The sequence below is a fragment of the Pseudophryne corroboree genome, chromosome 5 (genome assembly GCF_028390025.1).
Source record: "Pseudophryne corroboree isolate aPseCor3 chromosome 5, aPseCor3.hap2, whole genome shotgun sequence".
Taxonomy (NCBI): Eukaryota; Metazoa; Chordata; class Amphibia; order Anura; family Myobatrachidae; genus Pseudophryne; species Pseudophryne corroboree.
The window spans coordinates 396,280,356-396,303,983 of NC_086448.1; the positions used below are offsets into that span (position 1 = coordinate 396,280,356).

At 49.9% G+C, this 23,628-nt stretch overlaps 1 protein-coding gene across 2 annotated transcripts in view; it reads right to left on the reverse strand.

The window, feature by feature from the left end:
* Nucleotides 1-23,628, reverse strand: part of FRRS1L (ferric chelate reductase 1 like) — a 386,723-nt gene that overhangs the window by 52,958 nt on the left and 310,137 nt on the right. The window lies entirely within an intron of this gene.

Genomic DNA, 23,628 nt, shown 5'->3' on the forward strand with positions numbered 1-23,628 from the left:
GCTCTTTTGGGCTTAGGCTTACCAGGTTTGGAAGTGCGGGCCTGTTTGTTGTACGCCTGACCTTTAGCTTTACCTGAAGGACGAAAGGGGCAAAAGGAAGTACCTTTAGCCTTCGACACAGAAGGAGCAGTACTTGGCAGACAGGCAGTTTTGGCAGTAGCTAAGTCAGCCACAATCTTATTTAAATCCTCCCCAAACAGAATATCTCCCTTAAAAGGAAGTACCTCCAGGGTTTTTCTAAAGTCCAGATCCACAGACCAGGATCTCAGCCACAATATCCGGCGAGCCAGGACTGACGTAGTAGAGGCCTTGGCTGCCAGGATACCAGCATCAGAAGCCGCCTCTTTAATATAACAAGAAGCTGTGACAATATAAGACAAGCATTGTCTAGCATGGTCAGAGGAGATTTCAGCATCTCTGCAGCCCAAGTAGCTGCAATAGTGGTCCTTTGTAAAGCACCCGTGAGGGTGTAAATCGCTTTCCGGCAACCCTCCACACGTTTATCCGTAGACTCTTTTAGAAATGTGACGGTGGTGACCGGTAGAGCTGAGGAAACCACCATCCTAGCCACATGTGAGTCCACTGGAGGAGGCGTTTCCCAATTCTTAGCTCCGGCGCGAGGGGATAGCGAGCCAGCATCTTCTTTTGAGGCACAAACTTCGTACATGGGTTTTCCCAGGGTTCCTGACGTATATCAATTAGGTGGTCAGAGTGAGGTAAAACTTTAATCACCTTCTGACGCTTGAACCTATCTGGTTCCTTAGGAGGAACGGATGGCTCGGGATCATCCGTAATCTGTAAAATTAACTTAATAGCCTCCAATAGATCAGGAACATCTACATGTGAACCACCCTCCCCATCAGCCGTATCCGAGTCAGAACCTGTGGGGTCAGTGTAAGTGCCGTCTTCATCCGACGAGGTGTCAGTGACAGCAGTGGTTTGTGAGGAGACAAGCGCTCGCTTAGAGGACCCCTTGGACGTAGGCGAGCGACGGTCAGACTTTTTCGTAGTCAAGGACTGGTTCAACTTCTTCAATTGAGCAGATAATCGTCAGCCCACGGCGGGTTAGCTGCAGGGACCACAAACGGTTGTACCGGCATTGGGGGTCCCATAAGGGGTGTTAGTTTATGAACTAGCGTATGCAGAAGCGTGTAAAACGCGCCCCACGGCGGGTCATTATTTGCCCCCGTCCCACTGGGGGGCAAGGAGCCCCCAGAACCAGAGCCCAAAGCTGCTATATTCTCCTCATAGTTATCTGCGGCTTCAGCAACACCGGCAGTGTGTTCAGCCCCAGAACCGTTACCCTCAGAAGCAGACATGATATAACTTGCAGTATCAGGTAACACAGTACAATTTGTCAGCAGCACAATACCTCTAGCCCAAACCCTTTCGCAGTGTAGTTAGCACCAGCAGAGATAAAGGAAAGATATGGTGACTAAATCACAGAGAAAATAGGATTTTACTTACCGGTAAATCTATTTCTCATAGTCCGTAGAGGATGCTGGGACTCCGTAAGGACCATGGGGAATATACGGGCTCCGCAGGAGATAGGGCACTTTAAAAAAGGTTTGGATTCTGGGTGTACACTGGCTCCTCCCCTTATGCCCCTCCTCCAGACCTCAGTTAGGGAACTGTGCCCAGAGGAGATGGACAGTACGAGGAAAGTTTTTTGTAAATCTAAGGGCGAGATCCATACCAGCCACACCAAGCACACCGTATAACTTGTGATAAACTACCCAGTTAACAGTATGAACTACAACATAGCCTCGGTTCAACCGATAAAACTATAACATAACCCTTATGTAAGCAATAACTATATACAAGTCTTGCAAAAGAAGTCCGCACTTGGGACGGGCGCCCAGCATCCTCTACGGACTACGAGAAATACATTTACCGGTAAGTAAAATCTTATTTCCTCTAATGTCCTAGAGGATGCTGGGACTCCGTAAGGACCATGGGGATTATACCAAAGCTCCCCAACGGGCGGGAGAGTGCGGATGACTCTGCAGCACCGATTGAGCAAACAGAAGGTCCTCCTCAGCCAGGGTATCAAACTTATAGAACTTTGCAAAGGTGTTTGACCCCGACAAAGCCGCCCAGGAAGAGCCCACCTTCCTAGTGGAATGGGCCTTAACCGACTTAGGCAATGGCAATCCTGCCATAGAATGCGCCTGCTGAATCGTGTTACAGATCCAGCGAGCAATAGTCTGCTTTGAAGCAGGAGCGCCAACCTTGTTGGCCGCATACAGAACAAACAGAGCTTCAGTCTTCCTGATCCTAGCTGTTCTGGTCACATAAATCTTCAAAGCCCTGACCACATCCAGGGACTCGGAATCCTCCAAGTCCCATGTAGGCACGACAATAGGTTGGTTCACATGTAAAGATGAGACCACTTTTGGCAGAAATTGAGGACGAGTCCTCAACTCTGCCCTATCCACGTGAGAAACTAAGTATGGGCTATTATGTGATAAAGCCGCCAATTCTGAAACACGCCTTGCCGAAGCTAATGCCAACAACATGACCACTTTCCACGTGAGGTATTTCAACTCCACTGTTTTAAGTGGTTCAAACCAAGGTGACATGAGGAAACGTAATACCACGTTAAGATCCCAAGACGCCACCGGACGTACAAAAAAAGTCTGAATATGCAGCACCCCCTTCACAAAAGTCTGTACTTCAGGATGAGAGGCCAATTCTCTTTGAAAGAAAATGGATGAGGCAGAAATTTGGACCTTTATGGACCCTAATTTTAGGCCCAAATTCACTCCTGTTTGAAGGAAGTGAAGTAGACGGCCCAAATGGAACTCCTCCGTGGGAGCAGCTCTGGCCTCACACCAAGAAACATATTTTCGCCATATACGGTGATAATGTTTCAATGTCACGTCCTTCCTATCCTTGATCAGGGTAGGAATGACCTCCTCCGGAATCCCTTTTTCCGCTAGGATCCGGCGTTCAACCCTCATGCCGTCAAACGCAGCCGCGGTAAGTCTTGGAACAGACAGGGCCCCTGCTGCAGCAGGTCCTGCCTTAGAGGAAGAGGCCACGGATATTCTGTGAGCAACTCTTGCCGCTCCGGATACCAAGTCCTCCGTGGCAAATCTGGAACAATGAGGATTGTTCTGACCATGCTTATTCTTATTATTCTCAACACCTTGGGTATGAGAGGAAGAGGAGGAAACACATAGACCAATCTGAACACCCAAGGTGTCACCAGAGCGTCTACTGCTACCGCCTGAGGGTCTCTTGACTTGGCGCAATACCGCTTTAGCTTTTTGTTGAGACGGGATGCCATCATGTCTATCTGAGGCAGTCCCCACCGACCCGTGATCTGTGCGAAGACTTCTTGATGAAGCCCCCACTCTCCCGGATGCAGGTCGTGCCTGCTGAGGAAGTCCGCCTCCCAGTTGTCCACCCCCGGGATAAACACTGCTGATAGTGCGCTTACATGGCCTTCCGCCCAGCGTAGAATCCTGGTCACTTCTGCCATGGCCACTCTGCTCCTTGTTCCGCCTTGGCGGTTTATATGAGCCACTGCCGTGACATTGTCTGACTGAATCAGAACCGTTTTTTCCCGAAGCAATTCCTCCGCTTGACGTAGGGCGTTGTATATGACCCTCAACTCCAGGACGTTGATGTGGAGACAAGTCTCTAGATTTGACCAGAGACCTTGGAAATTTCTTCCCAGTGTGACTGCTCCCCAGCCTCAGAGGCTTGCGTCCGTGGTCACCAGGACCCAGTCCTGAATGCCGATCCTGCGACCCTCTAGTAGGTGAGCACTGTGCAGCCACCACAGGAGAGATACCCTGGTCCTGGGAGACAGGGTGATCCTTTGATGCATTTGTAAATGGGACCCGGACCACTTGTCCAAGAGGTCCTATTGAAAAGTCCTCGCATGGAACCTGCCAAAGGGGATGGCCTCGTATGAAGCCACCACCTTCCTCAGAACCCGTGTGCAATGATGCACTGAAACCTTTTTTGGCTTTAATAGGTTCCTGACCAGGGCTATGAGCTCCTGAACCTTTTCCATCGGAAGAAAAACCTTTTTCTGGTCTGTGTCTAGAATCAGGCCCAAAAAGGTCAGACGCGTTGCAGGGACTAGCTGGGACTTCGGTATATTGAGAATCCAGCCATGCAACTGCAACGTCTTCATGGACAGAGACACGCTGTCCAGCAACTTCTCCCGAGATCTCGCCTTTATGAGGAGATCCTCCAAGTATGGGATAATTGTGACACCCTGCTTGCGCAGGAGCACCAGAATTTCCGCCATTACCTTGGTGAAAATTCTCGGGGCCGTGGAAAGCCCAAACGGCAACGTCTGAAATTGGTAGTGACAGTCCTGTACTGCAAATCTCAGGAACGCCTGGTGAGGGGGGAATAGCGGAACATGAAGGTATGCATCCTTTATGTCCAGGGACACCATCCAATCCCCCCCCTCCAGGCTGGCGATGACCACCCTGAGTGATTCCATCTTGAGCTTGAACCTCTTCAAGTACAGATTCAGGGATTTTAGATTTAAAATGGGTCTGACCGAACTGTCCGGTTTCGGGGCACACAAACAGGGTTGAGTAATATCCCTCTCCTTGCTGGAGATGAGGAACTGTGACTATCACCTATTGAATATACAATTTTTGGATAGCAGCTAACAAGAGCTCCCTCTCTGACGGGGAAGCCGGCAGAGCCGATTTGAAAAACCGGCGAGGAGGCAAGTCTTCGAATTCCAGCCTGTATCCCTGAGAAACAATCTCTAATGTCCAGGGATCCACCTGCGAGTGAACCCAGACGTGGCTGAAAAACCGAAGACGTGCCCCCACTAGATCTGCCTCCCCCGCGGGAAGCCCCAGCGTCATGCAGTGGACTTTGCAGATGTAGGGGAGGACTTCTGCTCCTGGGAACTAGCTGTGTGCAACTTTTTTCCCTTGCCTTTACCTCTGGCAACAAAGGACGATCCCCGTACCTTCTTGCTCTTATTGGAACGAAATGACTGCATTTGATAATGAGGTGCCTTTTTTGTATGCTGCGGGGGGACATAAGGTAAGAAATTCGATTTACCAAACGTAGCAGTAGATACAAGGTCCGAGAGGCCGTCTCCAAACAACCCTTGTAAGGCAAGGACTCCATATGCCGCTTTGAATCGGCGTCTCCCGTCCACTGTCGGGTCCACAAGAGCCGCCTAGCAGAAATAGACATAGCGTTTATTCTGGAGCTTAATAAACAAATGTCTCTTTGAGCATCTCTCATATACAAGTCAGCATCTCTGATATGCTCTATGGTCATTAAAATGGCATCCCTATCTAAGGTGTCAATCTCCGTAGATAAGGAATCTGCCCATGCCACGACAGCACTACAAACCCTGGCTGACGCCATAGCCGGTCTAACAATAGTACCTGAATGTGTGTAAATGTGCTTCATGGTAATTTCCTGCTTGCGATCAGCAGGATCCTTGAGGGAAGCTGTATCCTGAGAAGGCAGTGCCACCTTTTTGGATAAGCGTGTCAGCGCCTTGTCTACTTTAGGCAAAGATTCCCATCGTATCCTATCCGTTTGTGGAAAGTGATACGCCATAAGAATCCTTTTGGGAACTTGTAGTCTCCTATCTGGAGATTCCCAAGCCTTTTCGCACAATTCGCTTAGCTCAAATGAGGACGGAAAAGTGACCTCAGGCTTTTTCTCTTTATACATGTGTACCCTCGTGTCAGGGACAGGGGGTTCCTCAGTAACATGCAAAAATAAGAATTTACTCACCGGTAATTCTATTTCTCGTAGTCCGTAGTGGATGCTGGGTACTCCGTAAGGACCATGGGGTATAGACGGGCTCCGCAGGAGACTGGGCACTCTTAAAAGAAAGATTAGGTACTATATCTGGTGTGCACTGGCTCCTCCCTCTATGCCCCTCCTCCAGACCTCAGTTAGGGAAACTGTGCCCGGAAGAGCTGACATTACTAGGAAAGGATTTGGAATCCAGGGTAAGACTCATACCAGCCACACCAATCACACCGTACAACTCGTGATAACTATACCCAGTTAACAGTATGAACAATAACTGAGCCTCTCTCAACAGATGGCTCATAACAATAACCCTTTAGTTAAGCAATAACTATATACATGTATTGCAGAGAGTCCGCACTTGGGACGGGCTCCCAGCATCCACTACGGACTACGAGAAATAGAATTACCGGTGAGTAAATTCTTATTTTCTCTGACGTCCTAGTGGATGCTGGGTACTCCGTAAGGACCATGGGGATTATACCAAAGCTCCCAAACGGGCGGGAGAGTGCGGATGACTCTGCAGCACCGAATGAGCAAACTCAAGGTCCTCCTCAGCCAGGGTATCAAACTTGTAGAATTTAGCAAAAGTGTTTGAACCCGACCAAGTAGCAGCTCGGCATAGTTGTAAAGCCGAGACACCTCGGGCAGCCGCCCAAGAAGAGCCCACCTTCCTCGTGGAATGGGCTTTCACTGATTTAGGATGCGGCAGTCCAGCCGCAGAATGCGCAAGCTGAATTGTGCTACAGATCCAGCGAGCAATAGTCTGCTTTGAAGCAGGAGCACCCAGCTTATTGGGTGCATGTAGGATAAATAGCGAGTCAGTTTTCCTGACTCCAGCCGTCCTGGAAACATAGATTTTCAGGGCCCGGACTACGTCCAGCAACTTGGAATCCTCCAAGTCTCGAGTAGCCGCAGGCACCACAATAGGTTGGTTCAACTGAAACGCTGATACCACCTTAGGAAGAAATTGGGGACGAGTCCTCAATTCTGCCCTGTTCATATGGAAAATCAGATATGGGCTTTTACACGACAAAGCCGCCAATTCTGACACCCACCTGGCCGAAGCCAAGGCCAACAGCATGACCACCTTCCACGTGAGATATTTTAACTCCACGGTCTTAAGTGGCTCAAACCAATGTGATTTTAGGAAATCCAACACAACGTTGAGATCCCAAGGTGCCACTGGAGGCACAAAAGGGGGTTGAATATGCAACACTCCCTTAACAATCGTCTGAACTTCAGGCAGTGAAGCCAGTTCTTTTTGAAAGAAAATAGACAAGGCCGAGATCTGTACTTTTATGCATCCCAATTTTAGGCCCATAGTCACCCCTGACTGTAGGAAGTGCAGAAAACGACCCAGCTGAAATTCCTCTGTTGGGGCCTTTCTGGCCTCACACCAAGCAACATATTTTCGCCATATGCGGTGATAATGTTTTGCTGTCACATCCTTTCTAGCTTTTATCAGCGTAGGAATCACTTCATCCGGAATGCCCTTTTCCGTTAGGATCCGGCGTTCAACCGCCATGCCGTCAAACGCAGCCGCGGTAAGTCTTGGAACAGACAGGGCCCCTGCTGCAGCAGGTCCTGTCGGAGCGGCAGAGGCCATGGGTCCTCTGAGATCATTTCTTGAAGTTCTGGGTACCAAGTTCTTCTTGGCCAGTCCGGAACGATGAGTATAGTTCTTGCTCCTCTCTTTCTTATTATCCTCAGTACCTTGGGTATAAGAGGAAGAGGAGGGAACACATAAACCGACTGGTACACCCACGGTGTCACTAGAGCGTCCACAGCTATCGCCTGAGGGTCCCTTGACCTGGCGCAATATCTTTTTAGCTTTTTGTTGAGGCGGGACGCCATCATGTCCACCTGTGGTCGTTCCCAACGGTTTACAATCAGCTTGAAGACTTCTGGATGAAGTCCCCACTCTCCCGGGTGGAGGTCGTGATTGCTGAGGAAGTCTGCTTCCCAGTTGTCCACTCCCGGAATGAACACTGCTGACAGTGCTAGCACGTGATTCTCCGCCCATCGAAGAAACCTTGTGGCTTCTGCCATTGCCATCCTGCTTCTTGTGCCGCCCTGTCGGTTTACATGGGCGACTGCCGTGATGTTGTCTGACTGAATCAGCACCGGTTGGTTTTGAAGCAGGGATTCTACTTGACTCAGGGCATTGTAAATGGCCCTTAGTTCCAGAATGTTTATGTGTAGGGAAGTTTCCTGACTCGACCATTGTCCTTGGAAGTTTCTTCCCTGAGTGACTGCTCCCCAACCTCGGAGGCTTGCGTCCGTGGTTACCAGGACCCAGTCCTGTATGCCGAATCTGCGGCCCTCGAGATGATGAGCACTCTGCAGCCACCACAGTAGAGACACCCTGGCCCTCGGCTACAGGGTGATCAACAGATGCATCTGAAGATGCGATCCGGACCACTTGTCCAGCAGATCCTACTGGAAGATCCTTGCATGGAACCTGCCGAAGGGAATCGCTTCGTAAGAAGCTACCATCTTTCCCAGGATTCGCGTGCAGTGATGCACCGACACCTGTTTTGGTTTCAGGAGGTCCCTGACCAGAGATGATAATTCCTGGGCCTTCTCCTCAGGGAGAAACACCTTCTTCTGTTCTGTGTCTAGAATCATGCCCAGGAACAGTAGACGCGTCGCAGGAATCAGCTGTGACTTTGGGATATTCAGAATCCAGCCGTGCTGATGCAGCACTTCCTGAGATAGTGCTACGCTGACTAGCAACTGCTCTTTGGACCTCGCCTTTATCAGGAGATCGTCCAAGTACGGGTAATTATAACTCCCTTCTTTCTGAGGAGTGTCATCATTTCGGCCATTACCTTGGTAAATACCCTCGGTGCCGTGGACAGACCAAACGGCAACGTCTGGAATTGGTAATGACAGTCCTGTACCACAAACCTGAGGTACTCCTGGTGAGGTGGGTAAATGGGGACATGCAGGTATGCATCCTTGATGTCCAATGACACCATAAAATCCCCCTCTTCCAGGCTTGCGATAACCGCCCTGAGCGATTCCATCTTGAACTTGAACTTCCTTATATAAGTGTTCAAGGATTTTAAATTTAGGATGGGTCTCACCGAACCGTCCGGTTTCGGTACCACAAACATTGTGGAATAGTAACCCCGTCCCTGTTGAAGGGGGGGTACCTTGATTATCACCTGCTGGAGGTACAGCTTGTGAATAGCTGCCAGTACTACCTCCCTTTCTTTGGGAGCAGCTGGCAAGGCTGATTTGAGGTAACGGCGAGGGGGAGTGGCCTCGAACTCCAGCTTGTATCCCTGAGATACCACTTGCAGAACCCAGAGATCCACCTGTGAGCGAACCCACTGGTCGCTGAAGTTCCGGAGACGCGCCCCCACCGCACCTGGCTCCGCCTGTGGAGCCCCAGCGTCATGCGGTGGACTTAGAGGAAGCGGGGGAGGATTTTTGTGCCTGGGAACTGGCTGTCTGGTGCAGCTTTTTCCCTCTTCCCTTGCCTCTGGGCAGAAAGGAAGCGCCTCTGACCCGCTTGCCTTTTTGGGGCCGAAAGGACTGTACCTGATAATACGGTGCTTTCTTAGGCTGTGAGGAAACCTGAGGTAAAAATGTCGACTTCCCAGCTGTTGCTGTGGATACGAGGTCCGAGAGACCATCCCCAAACAATTCCTCACCCTTATAAGGCAAAACCTCCATGTGCCTTTTAGAATCAGCATCACCTGTCCACTGCCGAGTCCATAATACTCTCCTGGCAGAAATGGACATTGCATTAATTCTAGATGCCAGCCGGCAAATATCCCTCTGTGCATCCCTCATATATAAGACAACGTCTTTAATATGCTCTATGGTTAGCAAAATAGTATCCCTGTCGAGGGTATCAATATTATCTGACAGGGTATCGGACCAAGCTGCTGCAGCACTACACATCCATGCTGAAGCAATTGCAGGTCTCAGTATAGTACCTGAGTGTGTATATACAGACTTCAGGATAGCCTCCTGCTTTCTATCAGCAGGCTCCTTTAAGGCGGCCGTATCCTGAGACGGCAGTGCCACCTTTTTTGACAAGCGTGTGAGCGCCTTATCCACCCTAGGGGATGTCTCCCAACGTAACCTGTCCTCTGGCGGGAAAGGGTACGCCATCAGTAACTTTTTAGAAATCACTAGTTTCTTATCGGGGGAAGCCCACGCTTCTTCACACACTTCATTCAACTCATCTGATGGGGGAAAAACCACTGGTTGCTTTTTCTCCCCAAACATAATACCCTTTTTAGTGGTACCTGGGTTAATGTCAGAAATGTGCAACACATTTTTCATTGCCGTAATCATGCAACGGATGGCCCTTGTGGATTGTACATTAGTCTCGTCCTCGTCGACACTGGAGTCAGACTCTGTGTCGACGTCTGTGTCTGCCATCTGAGGTAGCGGGCGTTTTTGAGCCCCTGATGGCCTTTGAGACGCCTGGGCAGGCACTGGCTGAGAAGCCGGCTGTCCCACAGCTGTTATGTCATCAAACCTTTTATGCAAGGAGTTGACACTGTCGTGTAATACCTTCCACATATCCACCCACTCTGGTGTCGGCCCCGCCAGGGGTGACATCACACTTATCGGCACCTGCTCCGCCTCCACATAAGTTTCCTCATCAAACATGTCGACACAGCCGTACCGACACACCACACACACACAGGGAATGCTCTGACTGAGTACAGGACCCCACCAAGTCCTTTGGGGAGACAGAGAGAGAGAGTATGCCAGCACACACTACAGCGCTATATAATGCAGGGATACACACTATACAGAGTGATTTTTCCCCCTATAGCAGCTTATATACACAGTTATGCGCCTAAATTTATGTGCCCCCCCCCCCCCTCTCTTTTTTACCCTAGAAGTCTGGAACTGCAGGGGAGAGCCTGGGGAGCGTCCTTTCAGCGGAGCTGTGAAGAGAAAATGGCGCTGATGTGCTGAGGAAGATAGCCCCGCCCCTTCATCGGCGGGCTTCTCCCGCGTTTTTAAATGTATAATGGCGGGGGTTAATGCACATATACAGTTTATCAGACTGTATTATGTGCTTTTCGCCAGGTAAGGTACTCTAATTGCTGCCCAGGGCGCCCCCCCTAGCGCCCTGCACCCATCAGTGACCGGAGTGTGTGGTGTGCAGAGAAAGCAATGGCGCACAGCTGCAGTGCTTTGCGCTACCTTAATGAAGACCGGAGTCTTCAGCAGCTGATTTTCAACTTCTCTTCGTTCTTCTGGCTCTGCGAGGGGGACGGCGGCGCGGCTCCGGGACCGGACGACCAAGGCTGGGCCTGTGTTCGATCCCTCTGGAGCTAATGGTGTCCAGTAGCCTAAGAAACCCAAGCTAGCTGCAAGCAGGTAGGTTCGCTTCTCTCCCCTCAGTCCCACGAAGCAGTGAGTCTGTTGCCAGCAGATCTCACTGAAAATAAAAAACCTAACAAATACTTTCTTTTCTAGGAAGCTCAGGAGAGCCCCTAGGGTGCATCCAGCTCTGGCCGGGCACAGATACTAACTGAGGTCTGGAGGAGGGGCATAGAGGGAGGAGCCAGTGCACACCAGATATAGTACCTAATCTTTGTTTTAAGAGTGCCCAGTCTCCTGCGGAGCCCGTCTATACCCCATGGTCCTTACGGAGTACCCAGCATCCACTAGGACGTCAGAGAAACCTCTTTAATGGCAATAATCATGTACCGAATACCTTTTGCCACCCTCGGCTGTAATTTTGAATCTTCATAGTCGACACTAGAGTCAGTATCTGTGTCGGTATCTGTGTCATCGATCTGGGATATGGTGCGCTTCTGAGACCCCGAAGGTCCTGGCACCACAGGGATAGGCATGGTCTGGCTAGCTGACTGATCCCTAGCTTCAGCCTTGTCTAATCTTTTATGCAGTAGATTTACATTTGCATTTAAGACATTCAGCATATCCACCCAGTCCGGTGTCAGCGTTGCCGACGGCGATCTGACATTCAAGCACTCCCCCTGCACATTAAGCAAGACTTCCTCATCAAACATGTCGACACACGCGTACCGACACACTTCACCCACACAGGGAAACTCTTTTCTGTAGACAGTATCCCCTTTAAGGCACTTTGGAGAGACAGAGGGGTAAATTTACTAACATTCGTATTTTCCCGTTTCAGGTCAAAGTTCAATCACGAATGACATCGAAAGTGTAAAACTGCAACTTTTTGAATTTGTTACGACGGATTTACTAAGCTGCCGTATTCGGGTTTTTCTTTTGTTCCGATGTCGATGTCATTCGTGTTTTATTTTTTATTTTTACGGCAGTGATTAGCAAAACACTGCCGACTTTTTTACAATGAATCTCGGCCGGATCTGTGTGATCCGTGCTGGGGTTCATTTTTTTTTTTTTTTTTTTAAATTAAACACTGTAAAATCCTTAAAAAAAATTGCGTGGGGTCCCCCCTCCTAAGCATAACCAGCCTCGGGCTCTTTGAGCCGATCCTGGTTGCAGAAATATGGGTAAAAAAATGACAGGGGTTCCCCCATATTTAAGCAACCAGCATCGGGCTCTGCGCCTGGTCCTGGTTCCAAAAATACGGGGGACAAAAAGAGTAGGGGTCCCCCGTATTTTTAAAACCAGCACCGGGCTCCACTAGCTGGACAGATAATGCCACAGCCGGGGGTCACTTTGATATAGTGCCCTGCGGCCGTGGCATCAAAAATCCAACTAGTCACCCCTGGCCGGGGTACCCTTGGGGAGTGGGGACCCCTTCAATCAAGGGGTCCCCCCCCCCCCAGCCACCCAAGGGCCAGGGGTGAAGCCCGAGGCTGTCCCCCCCCATCCAATGGGCTGCGGATGGGGAGGCTGATAGCCTTTTGTGATAATGAAAAGATATTGTTTTTAGTAGCAGTACTACAAGGCCCAGCAAGCCTCCCCCACATGCTGGTACTTGGAGAACCACAAGTACCAGCATGCGACGGAAAAACGGGCCCGCTGGTACCTGTAGTACTACTACTAAAAAAATACCCAAAAAAAGACAAGACACACACACCGTGAAAGTAAAGATTTATTACATACATGCACACAAACATACATACATACTTACCTTATGTTCACACGCAGGTCGGTCCTCTTCTCCAGTAGAATCCAAGGGGTACCTGTTGAATAAATTCTACTCACCAGATCGCGGGTCCCAGGGTCCTCGGGGCATCCATTTGTAATCCACGTACTTGCATAAAATAACAAAACGGAAAGCCGAGCCACGAACTGAAAGGGGCCCCATGTTTTCACATGGGACTCCTTTCCCCGAATGCCAGAAACCCACTCTGACTGATGTCTAAGTGGGTTTCTTCAGCCAATCAGGGAGTGCCACGTTGTAGCACCCTCCTGATCGGCTGTGTGCTCCTGTACTGTCTGACAGGCGGCACACGGCAGTGTTACAATGTAGCGCCTATGCGCTCCATTGTAACCAATGGTGGGAACTTTCTGCTCAGCGGTGACGTCACTTTAGGTCAACCGCAGGGCAGAAAGTTCCCACCATTGGTTACAATGGAGCGCATAGGCGCTACATTGTAACACTGCCGTGTGCCGCCTGTCAGTCAGTACAGGAGCACACAGCCGATCAGGAGGGTGCTACAACGTGGCACTCCCTGATTGGCTGAAGAAACCCACTTAGACATCAGTCAGAGTGGGTTTCTGGCATTCGGGGTAAGGAGTCCCATGTGAAAACATGGGGCCCCTTTCAGTTCGTGGCTCGGCTTTCCGTTTTGTTATTTTATGCAAGTACGTGGATTACAAATGGATGCCCCGAGGACCCTGGGACCCGCGATCTGGTGAGTAGAATTTATTCAACAGGTACCCCTTGGATTCTACTGGAGAAGAGGACCGACCTGCGTGTGAACATAAGGTAAGTATGTATGTATGTTTGTGTGCATGTATGTAATAAATCTTTACTTTCACGGTGTGTGTGTCTTGTCTTTTTTTGGGTATTTTTTTAGTAGTAGTACTACAGGTACCAGCGGGCCCGTTTTTCCGTCGCATGCTGGTACTTGTGGTTCTCCAAGTACCAGCATGCGGGGGAGGCTTGCTGGGCCTTGTAGTACTGCTACTAAAAACAATATCTTTTCATTATCACAAAAGGCTATCAGCCTCCCCATCCGCAGCCCATTGGATGGGGGGGGACAGCCTCGGGCTTCACCCCTGGCCCTTGGGTGGCTGGGGGGGGGACCCCTTGATTGAAGGGGTCCCCACTCCCCCAGGGTACCCCGGCCAGGGGTGACTAGTTGGATTTTTGATGCCACGGCCGCAGGGCACTATATAAAAGTGACCCCCGGCTGTGGCATTATCTGTCCAGCTAGTGGAGCCCGGTGCTGGTTTTAAAAATACGGGGGACCCCTACTCTTTTTGTCCCCCGTATTTTTGGAACCAGGACCAGGCGCAGAGCCCGATGCTGGTTGCTTAAATATGGGGGAACCCCTGTCAATTTTTTACCCATATTTCTGCAACCAGGATCGGCTCAAAGAGCCCGACGCTGGTTATGCTTAGGAGGGGGGACCCCACGCAATTTTTTTTAAGAAAATAACCACCTTCCCACTGATATACATGCACGGATCTCATGGATCCCTGCATGCCTATACAATCACGGATTAAAAAAGCAGGTCTGTTTTTTTTTAGCACTTTTTTACGAGTTGTAATCTTTCACGGCAGTGTTTGTTTGTTTTTTGCTTTGCACTTCTTAGTAAATTACCGAGATTCATACTTAAACAGCCGCGTTTTGACCGATGGTGTATTCATTTGTATTTTTTTGGTTGGACTTCCATAAAATTACGAATGCCCTCATCACTGCCGTGATTATTGCTTAGTAAATTACCGAGATGACACTTTGATGAAAAAACGGCATCTCGGTCAAAATCGGGAGCTTAGTAAATTTACCCCAGAGAGAGAGTATGCCAGCACACACCCCAGCGCTATACCCCTGGAAAGAAACACAGAATGCCTTTTCCCAGTAGCACTGTGTAGTAATTAAATGCCAAATATGTGCCCCCCCCTTCTCCTTCAAAACCCCTTTCACCGTGTGTAAAGCAGGGGAGAGTCCGGGGAGCTTTCTCTCAGCGGTGCTGTGGAGAGAAAATGGTGCTGGTGAGTGCTGAGGGAGAAGCTCCGCCCCCTCGGCGGCGGGCTTCTGTCCCGCTCAAAGTTATTAAAAAATGGCGGGGGCTCTTTTATATACATGTACAGTGCCCACCTGTACATGTATATAGTCTTTTGCCATAAGAGAGGTGTTATATTGCTGCCCATGACGCCCCCCCCCCCCCCCCCCTGCACCCTGCACCCTTACAGTGACCGGAGTGTGTGAGGTGTATGGGAGCAATGACGCACAGCTGCGGTGCTGTGCGTTACCTCAGTGAAGCTCTGAAGGCTTCTGCCGCCTGAGACATCTTCTAACTTTGTTTCTTCTGGCTCTGTGAGGAGAACGGCGGCGCGGCTCTGGGAGTGAACGCCCAGGACGAACCTGTGTTCACCCCCTCTGGAGCTAATGGTGTCCAGTAGCCGAGGAAGCAGAGCCTATCATTTAAGTAGGTCTGCTCCTCTCTCCTCAGTCCCTCGATGCAGGGAGCCTGTTGCCAGCAGTGCTCCCTGTAAAAATACAGAAAAAATCCAAACAAAAATGCTTTCTAGGCAGAGAACTCAGGGGAGCTCCCTGAAGTGCACCCATTTCCCTCTGGGCACAGTGTAAAACTGAGGTCTGGAGGAGGGGCATAGAGGGAGGAGCCAGTGCACACCCAGAATCCAAAGCTTTCTTAAAGTGCCCTATCTCCTGCGGAGCCCATCTATTCCCCATGGTCCTTACGGAGTCCCAGCATCCTCTAGGACGTTAGAGAAAAATACGTAATACAGTATATCTTTGTGAAAATCCTATATTAGATAAAACCTTACGCACCAAGCCCCCTCAGGTTATAGAATATAGGGATAGCAGGTTGAGTGAAAGACACGAAATGAACACCACTGCTATCAAATGCACACACAAATAGTCACAGTTTGTACAATCGAGAGGTTATTACTAACAATAATACTGCACTGGACTAGCTTACACAGCTAAATAACAATAGATATAACAGTATACAGTAAGAACTGGATGTATATCACAGGGTAATTGTACTAGGAAACCCTGACTAAATACACTCTTTCTTAACTAACACTGACTAAAAAAGGCAGGTAGAATACTTAAGTGTCTTGTAAAGTCACAGCACTGACAACCAGGCGGCTTTACATAGAAGGATTTGCCCAAGCATTCCCAGGAACAGTAAGCTGAGGGATAATGGCGACGCAGACAATGCCAGGGAGTGAGGGAGAGACAGATATGCAGCTCCAGGGCGGGAACATTTGCAGAAAATGGCGCTCTGAGGCAGAGGCGTAACTAGGATTTTTGGAGCCCAGGGCAAGATCAATAATGGCGCCCCCCAAAAAAATAATAATAATAGTTTTATAAAAATAATAAATTAATAAAATGATAATAATAAAAAAAAAAAATACAAAAGGAAAGTATGTGCAGACGCCACCGGTGTCACTGCATATAAAGATGTCAGGGTGTGTATCTATGTGTATGTAGGTGCAGTGGTCGAAGTTGAATTTTTGAAGGTGGAATGAAAGGTGCAGACAGCAATTATGCGCGCGCCTCCGGCGCGCGCGCTCCGGAAAAGGGGCGTGGTCACTCAAAAGGGGCGTGTCCTTCAGTGTAGTAGGACCCCTTATACTATCTAGTACTGGTGCCCCTTTCACATTATAGCACACGGTATGAGCCGAAATTCACATTATAGCACACAGTATGAGCCGAAATTCACATTGCCCCACACGGCATGAGCCGAAATTCACATTATAGCACACAGTATGAGCCGAAATTCACATTACCCCACCTGGTATGAGCCAAAATTCACATTATAGCACACGGTATGAGCCGAAATTCACATTATAGCACACGGTATGAGCCGAAATTCACATTATAGCACACGGTATGAGCCAAAATTCACATTACTCCACATGGTATGAGCCAAAATTCACATTACCCCACGTGGTATGAGCCGAAATTCACATTACAGCACACGGTATGAGCCGAAATTCACATTACAGCACACGGAATGAGCTAAAATTCACATTACCCCACATAGTATGAGCCGAAATTCACATTATAGCACACGGTATGAGCCAAAATTCACGTTACAGCACATGATATGAGCCAAAATTCCCATTATAGAGTTAGGGGATCCTACCCCCAGAATTAACATGGCCTGTGGGGCACTATGATGAGGGGAGCCCACCCCCTTAATAGACTAATTGCAGAGTTTAGCAGCGGAAGGGCTGCAGCGGTTTCTCACCCCAAGCTGCGGCGCTTCTGCCACCTCCGACACTCCACATCTTCGGCACCACCCGGGATGCAGAGCACCGCACCGGGTATGCACCCTTTTCAGTGTGGTCTGCTGCGCTCCGAAGGGGTTCTTGTTTCATGCTGCAGGATCCCGATGTGCGCCTTCCTCCCGGCTGTTACTATCACGGTAAGCATTAGTATCGTTTACCGCAGAGGCCATTTTCTGAGGCATATGTGTTAAACCTCAGGAACTGAGATGCCCTTCTCACCATACAGCTGTGTGGCCGAGCCGGGCGGGGGGACAGCCAGCAGCAGCATGCCGGATATCAGCAGCAGAGGGTGCGGGCTGTACATACTTGAGGCAGCAGGATATTCAACAGTGCTGAAAGCCTCCGGAGCCCGCACCCCCGGAGCTGCAGTACACCGGCAGAGGACACCCATCCCCCGAACCCTGCGTAGCCCAAAGCCGGAGATCAGCAGCATGTTGAACGCGAAAGCAGAAGCTGCTTATTGCCGGTCAACATGCTGCTGATCTCCGGCTTTGGGCTCCGCACGTGCATTACAGCCCCTACCCTCGGCTGCTGATATCCGGCATGCTGCCCCTGCTGCTGGCTTTCCACCCGCCCGGCTCGCCCACCCAGCTGGATGGTGAGTGAGAAGGGCATCTCAGTGCCCGTGGTTTAATACATATCTCTCTTCGGTAAATGGCCATTAGTATATCCCACACACACTGATTACACACACAGACTGGCCACCCCCAAATCCTACACACACCCACTCAGACTACACACACACATTCTCTTACTTTCCTCTCCCCCACACACACACTGGACTGCAAAAATTTACACACACTGACACTGTTCCACACACACACAATTAACACACACTCACACTGTCCCACACACACAATTAACACACACGCACACTGTCCCACACACCAGTGGCGTGCGGTGAGGTCAGTGGCGTGCGGTGAGGCACTACAGCCATAATGTCTGCCGAAGCCTGCCGATGACCCCTACCGCCACCGAGCCAATGCCCGCCACTGCCTCTGAGCCGATGCCCGCTGCCACCACCAATGGCTTACAAACTCGCCCACCATCAACTGACCCAGCCCTCCGCCACTAATGTGCAACTCAGTCCAAAGCCGCCAATGCCCGCTGCATGCCTGCTCATCATACTTGTGATATATTGTACATTTTTATAGAAAAAAATAATAATTTGTGTTTGGGACTGGGAAGGGAGTGGGAGGAGGACATGAATGCAATTTTGTTGTCCAGGGCTTCCATTAACTTAATGGAGAAGGGTCTGAATGGGTTAAAAATGTAAAAAAAAAAACTGAGTGAGGTCCCCCCTCCTAAGTATAACCAGCCTCGGGCTCTTTGAGCCGGTCCCGGTTGTTTAAATACTGGGAAAAAATTGGACAGGGGTTCCCCGTATTTAGACAACCAGCATCGGGCTCTTAGTCCGGTCCTGGTTTCAAAAATACGGGGGACAAAAGATGTAGGGGTCCCCCCCGTATTTTTAAAACCAGCACCAGGCTCCACTAGCAAGGGACATAATGCCACAGCCGGGGGACACATTTATGTAGGTCCCTGCGGCCGTGGCATTACCCCCCCCCAACTAGTCACCACTGGCCGGGGTTCCCTGGAGGAGTGGGGACCCCTTAAATCAAGGGGTCACCCCCCCTCCAGGCACCCAAGGGCCAGGGGTGAAGCCCGAGGCTGTCCCCCCCATCCGTGGGCTGTGGATGGGAGGCTGATAGCCATGTAAGTAAAAAAAGAATATTGTTTTTTGTTCTGGAACTACAAGGCCCAGAAAGCCTCCCCCGCTTGCTGGTACTTGGAGAACCTCAAGTACCAACATGCAGGGAAATAACGGGCCCGCCGGTACCTGTAGTTCTACAACAGAAAAAATACCCAAATAAAAACACAACTCACACACCGTGACAGTAAAAATTTATTAAAACACACTGACACACTCACACATACTTACCTATATCCCACGCCGGTCACGTCCACTTGTCCAGTAGAATCCAGTAGGGGAATCTGTAAAAATGAGAGACAGATTACTTACCTACATCCCACGCCGATCACGTCCACTTGTCCAGTAGAATCCAGTAGGGGAATCTGTAAAAATGAGAGACAGATTACTTACCTACATCCCACGCCGATCACGTCCACTTGTCCAGTAGAATCCAGTAGGGGAATCTGTAAAAATGAGAGACAGATTACTTACCTACATCAAACGCCGGTCACGTCCACTTGTCCAGTAGAATCCAGTAGGGGAATCTGTAAAAATGAGAGACAGATTACTTACCTACATCCCACGCCGGTCACGTCCACTTGTCCAGTAGAATCCAGTAGGGGAATCTGTAAAAATGAGACAGATTACTTACCTAGATCCCACGCCGGTCACGTCCACTTGTCCAGTAGAATCCAATAGGGGTACCTGTAAAAATGAGAGACAGATTACTTACCTACATCCCACGCTGGTCACGTCCACTTGTCCAGTAGAATTCAATAGGGGTACCTGTAAAAATGAGAGACAGATTACTTACCTACATCCCACGCTGGTCACGTCCACTTGTCCAGTAGAATTCAATAGGGGTACCTGTAAAAATGAGAGACAGATTACTTACCTACATCCCACGCTGGTCACGTCCACTTGTCCAGTAGAATCCAGTAGGGGAATCTGTAAAAATGAAAGACAGATTACTTACCTACATCCCACGCCGATCACGTCCACTTGTCCAGTAGAATCCAGTAGGGGAATCTGTAAAAATGAGAGACAGATTACTTACCTACATCAAACGCCGGTCACGTCCACTTGTCCAGTAGAATCCAGTAGGGGAATCTGTAAAAATGAGAGACAGATTACTTACCTACATCCCACGCCGGTCACGTCCACTTGTCCAGTAGAATCCAGTAGGGGAATCTGTAAAAATGAGAGACAGATTACTTACCTAGATCCCACGCCGGTCACGTCCACTTGTCCAGTAGAATCCAATAGGGGTACCTGTAAAAATGAGAGACAGATTACTTACCTACATCCCACGCTGGTCACGTCCACTTGTCCAGTAGAATTCAATAGGGGTACCTGTAAAAATGAGAGACAGATTACTTACCTACATCCCACGCTGGTCACGTCCACTTGTCCAGTAGAATTCAATAGGGGTACCTGTAAAAATGAGAGACAGATTACTTACCTACATCCCACGCTGGTCACGTCCACTTGTCCAGTAGAATCCAGTAGGGGAATCTGTAAAAATGAGAGACAGATTACTTACCTACATCCCACGCCGATCACGTCCACTTGTCAGTAGAATTCAATAGGGGTAGCTGTAAAAATGAGAGACAGGTTACTTACCTACATCCCACGCCGATCACGTCCACTTGTCAGTAGAATCCAGTAGGGGAATCTGTAAAAATGAGAGACAGATTACTTACCTACATCCCACGCTGGTCACGTCCACTTGTCCAGTAGAATTCAATAGGGGTACCTGTAAAAATGAGAGACAGATTACTTACCTACATCCCACGCTGGTCACGTCCACTTGTCCAGTAGAATCCAATAGGGGTACCTGTAAAAATGAGAGACAGATTACTTACCTACATCCCACGCTGGTCACGTCCACATGTCCAGTAGAATCCAATAGGGGTACCTGTAAAAATGAGAGACAGATTACTTACCTACATCCCACGCCGATCACGTCTACTTGTCCAGTAGAATCCAATAGGGGTACCTGTAAAAATGAAAATGATACTTACAAAATTCAATCCACAGGAGGAGAGAGAGAGAGAGAGAGGGGGGGGAGGAGGAGGAGGGGGGGGAGTGAGAGAGACTAACCTGCTGCTGGGGAGACCGGCACACACTGCAGGGCCACGACGGGAGGACGGAGCCGGCAGAGGAGGGGGAGAGCCGCACACCGCCGCTCCTGTCAGCGGCAGCGGAGGAGGACGGGGCGCACACTACAGACGCCAATAACCTCCGGGACAATTAACACACACACACAATTAACACACACGCACACTGTCCCACACACACACACAATTAACACACACGCACGCACACTGTCCCACACACACACAATTAACACACACTCACACTGTCACACACACACACACACACACACACAATTAACACACCCACACAATTAACACACATTCACACTGTCCCACACACACACACACACACACACACACACACACACACACACACACACACACACACACAATTAACACACTCACACTGTCCCACACACACAATTAACACACTCACACTGTCCCACACACACAATTAACACACTCACACTGTCCCACACACACAATTAACACACTCACACTGTCCCACACACACACAATTAACACACATTCACACTGTCCCACACACACACAATTAACACACATTCACACTGTCCCACACACACACAATTAACACACATTCACACTGTCCCACACACACACAATTAACACACATTCACACTGTCCCACACACACACAATTAACACACTCACACTGTCACACACAATTAACACACGCACACTGTCCCACACACACACAATTAACACACACTCAAACTGTCCACACACACACACACACACACACACACACAATTAACACACTCACACTGTCACACACACACACACACACACACACACACACTGTCCCACACACAACACACATGCACACTGTCCCACACACACACAATTAACACACACACACACTGTCCCACAAGAACAATGTCCCACATACACACACTTAACACACACACACACACACACACACACAATGTCCCGCACCTTCTTCCCTCCCCTGTCCCGACACTGCAAGAAAGTATAAAGTTTACCCCAGCCCGCTCACCTGAGGCTGCACTGTTCAAGGGCTGCGCACCCCCCCGAGGTCGCGCATGCGCGCACCTCCGCGGTCGCGATCGCGCAATCGCGTACTTTGCAGGGGGGGGGAGTAGGGGGAGGCTCCTGGCTGCCGCTGCCTGTCTATTGTGACAGGCACAGCAGCCGGGGAGACAGGGAAAGCGCCGCGGGTAGCGTCGGCGGAATCCCTGACGCATGGGGCGAGTGGGCCGTGCAGGTGCCGGTGGCGCCCCCCTCTGTTGGGGCTGCCATGGCGCCCAGGGCACGTGCCCTGCTCGCCCCGTGCTAGATACGCCTCTGCTCTGAGGCTGGGGGAGGGGCTTCAGGTCCAAGCTCTATCCCCCTGCTGGCAAAACCACCGGGTACTGCGGGCTCTAATAAAACGGTTTATAGAGAAAACCTGACCTGTCCCATGTCCTGGTGATCTAGTGGGATCGCCTGTACTGCCACAGTTTCCACCGCCAGCGCGCGTGGCCCGCCTCCCACTGACCGCGCCGGATCGCAATAAAGACCGGGTCCCGCAAGCGGGACCCACTTACCACCTCCCGAAGCGCGGCCATGCGATCCCGGAGAGCCCCCGTCGTGTGTGCCTGACAAGAAGAAAACCGGAGCCTCCTGCAGTAGTTACCCGGCAACCAGGGCTCGGGAGTGTACAGCGCAGCTGGGGAGCCGTGAATGTCCCCTGACATGTAACACTGCTGCTGCCCTTGAAGTCTTAACTTTTTTCCTCAGAAAAAAAGCTCTTCTTAGGGCTTCCTGGAGCAGCCCCTCTGTTAAGTGCCTGCTACTGCAGCACCAACTACAAAACTGAGATCCTGTGCAGGGAGGCGGGGTGATATATAGAGATGAGCGCCTGAAATTTTTCGGGTTTTGTGTTTTGGTTTTGGGTTCGGTTCCGCGGCCGTGTTTTGGGTTCGACCGCGTTTTGGCAAAACCTCACCGAATTTTTTTTGTCGGATTCGGGTGTGTTTTGGATTCGGGTGTTTTTTTCAAAAAACCCTAAAAAACAGCTTAAATCATAGAATTTGGGGGTCATTTTGATACCAAAGTATTATTAACCTCAAAAACCATAATTTCCACTCATTTTCAGTCTATTCTGAATACCTCACACCTCACAATATTATTTTTAGTCCTAAAATTTGCACCGAGGTCGCTGTGTGAGTAAGATAAGCGACCCTAGTGGCCGACACAAACACCGGGCCCATCTAGGAGTGGCACTGCAGTGTCACGCAGGATGTCCCTTCCAAAAAACCCTCCCCAAACAGCACATGACGCAAAGAAAAAAAGAGGCGCAATGAGGTAGCTGTGTGAGTGAGATTAGCGACCCTAGTGGCCGACACAAACACCGGGCCCATCTAGGAGTGGCACTGCAGTGTCACGCAGGATGTCCCTTCCAAAAAACCCTCCCCAAACAGCACATGACGCAAAGAAAAAAAGAGGCGCAATGAGGTAGCTGACTGTGTGAGTAAGATAAGCGACCCTAGTGGCCGACACAAACACCGGGCCCATCTAGGAGTGTCACTGCAGTGTCACGCAGGATGTCCCTTCCAAAAAACCCTCCCCAAACAGCACAAGACGCAAAGAAAAAAAGAGGCGCAATGAGGTAGCTGACTGTGTGAGTAAGATAAGCGACCCTAGTGGCCGACACAAACACCGGGCCCAT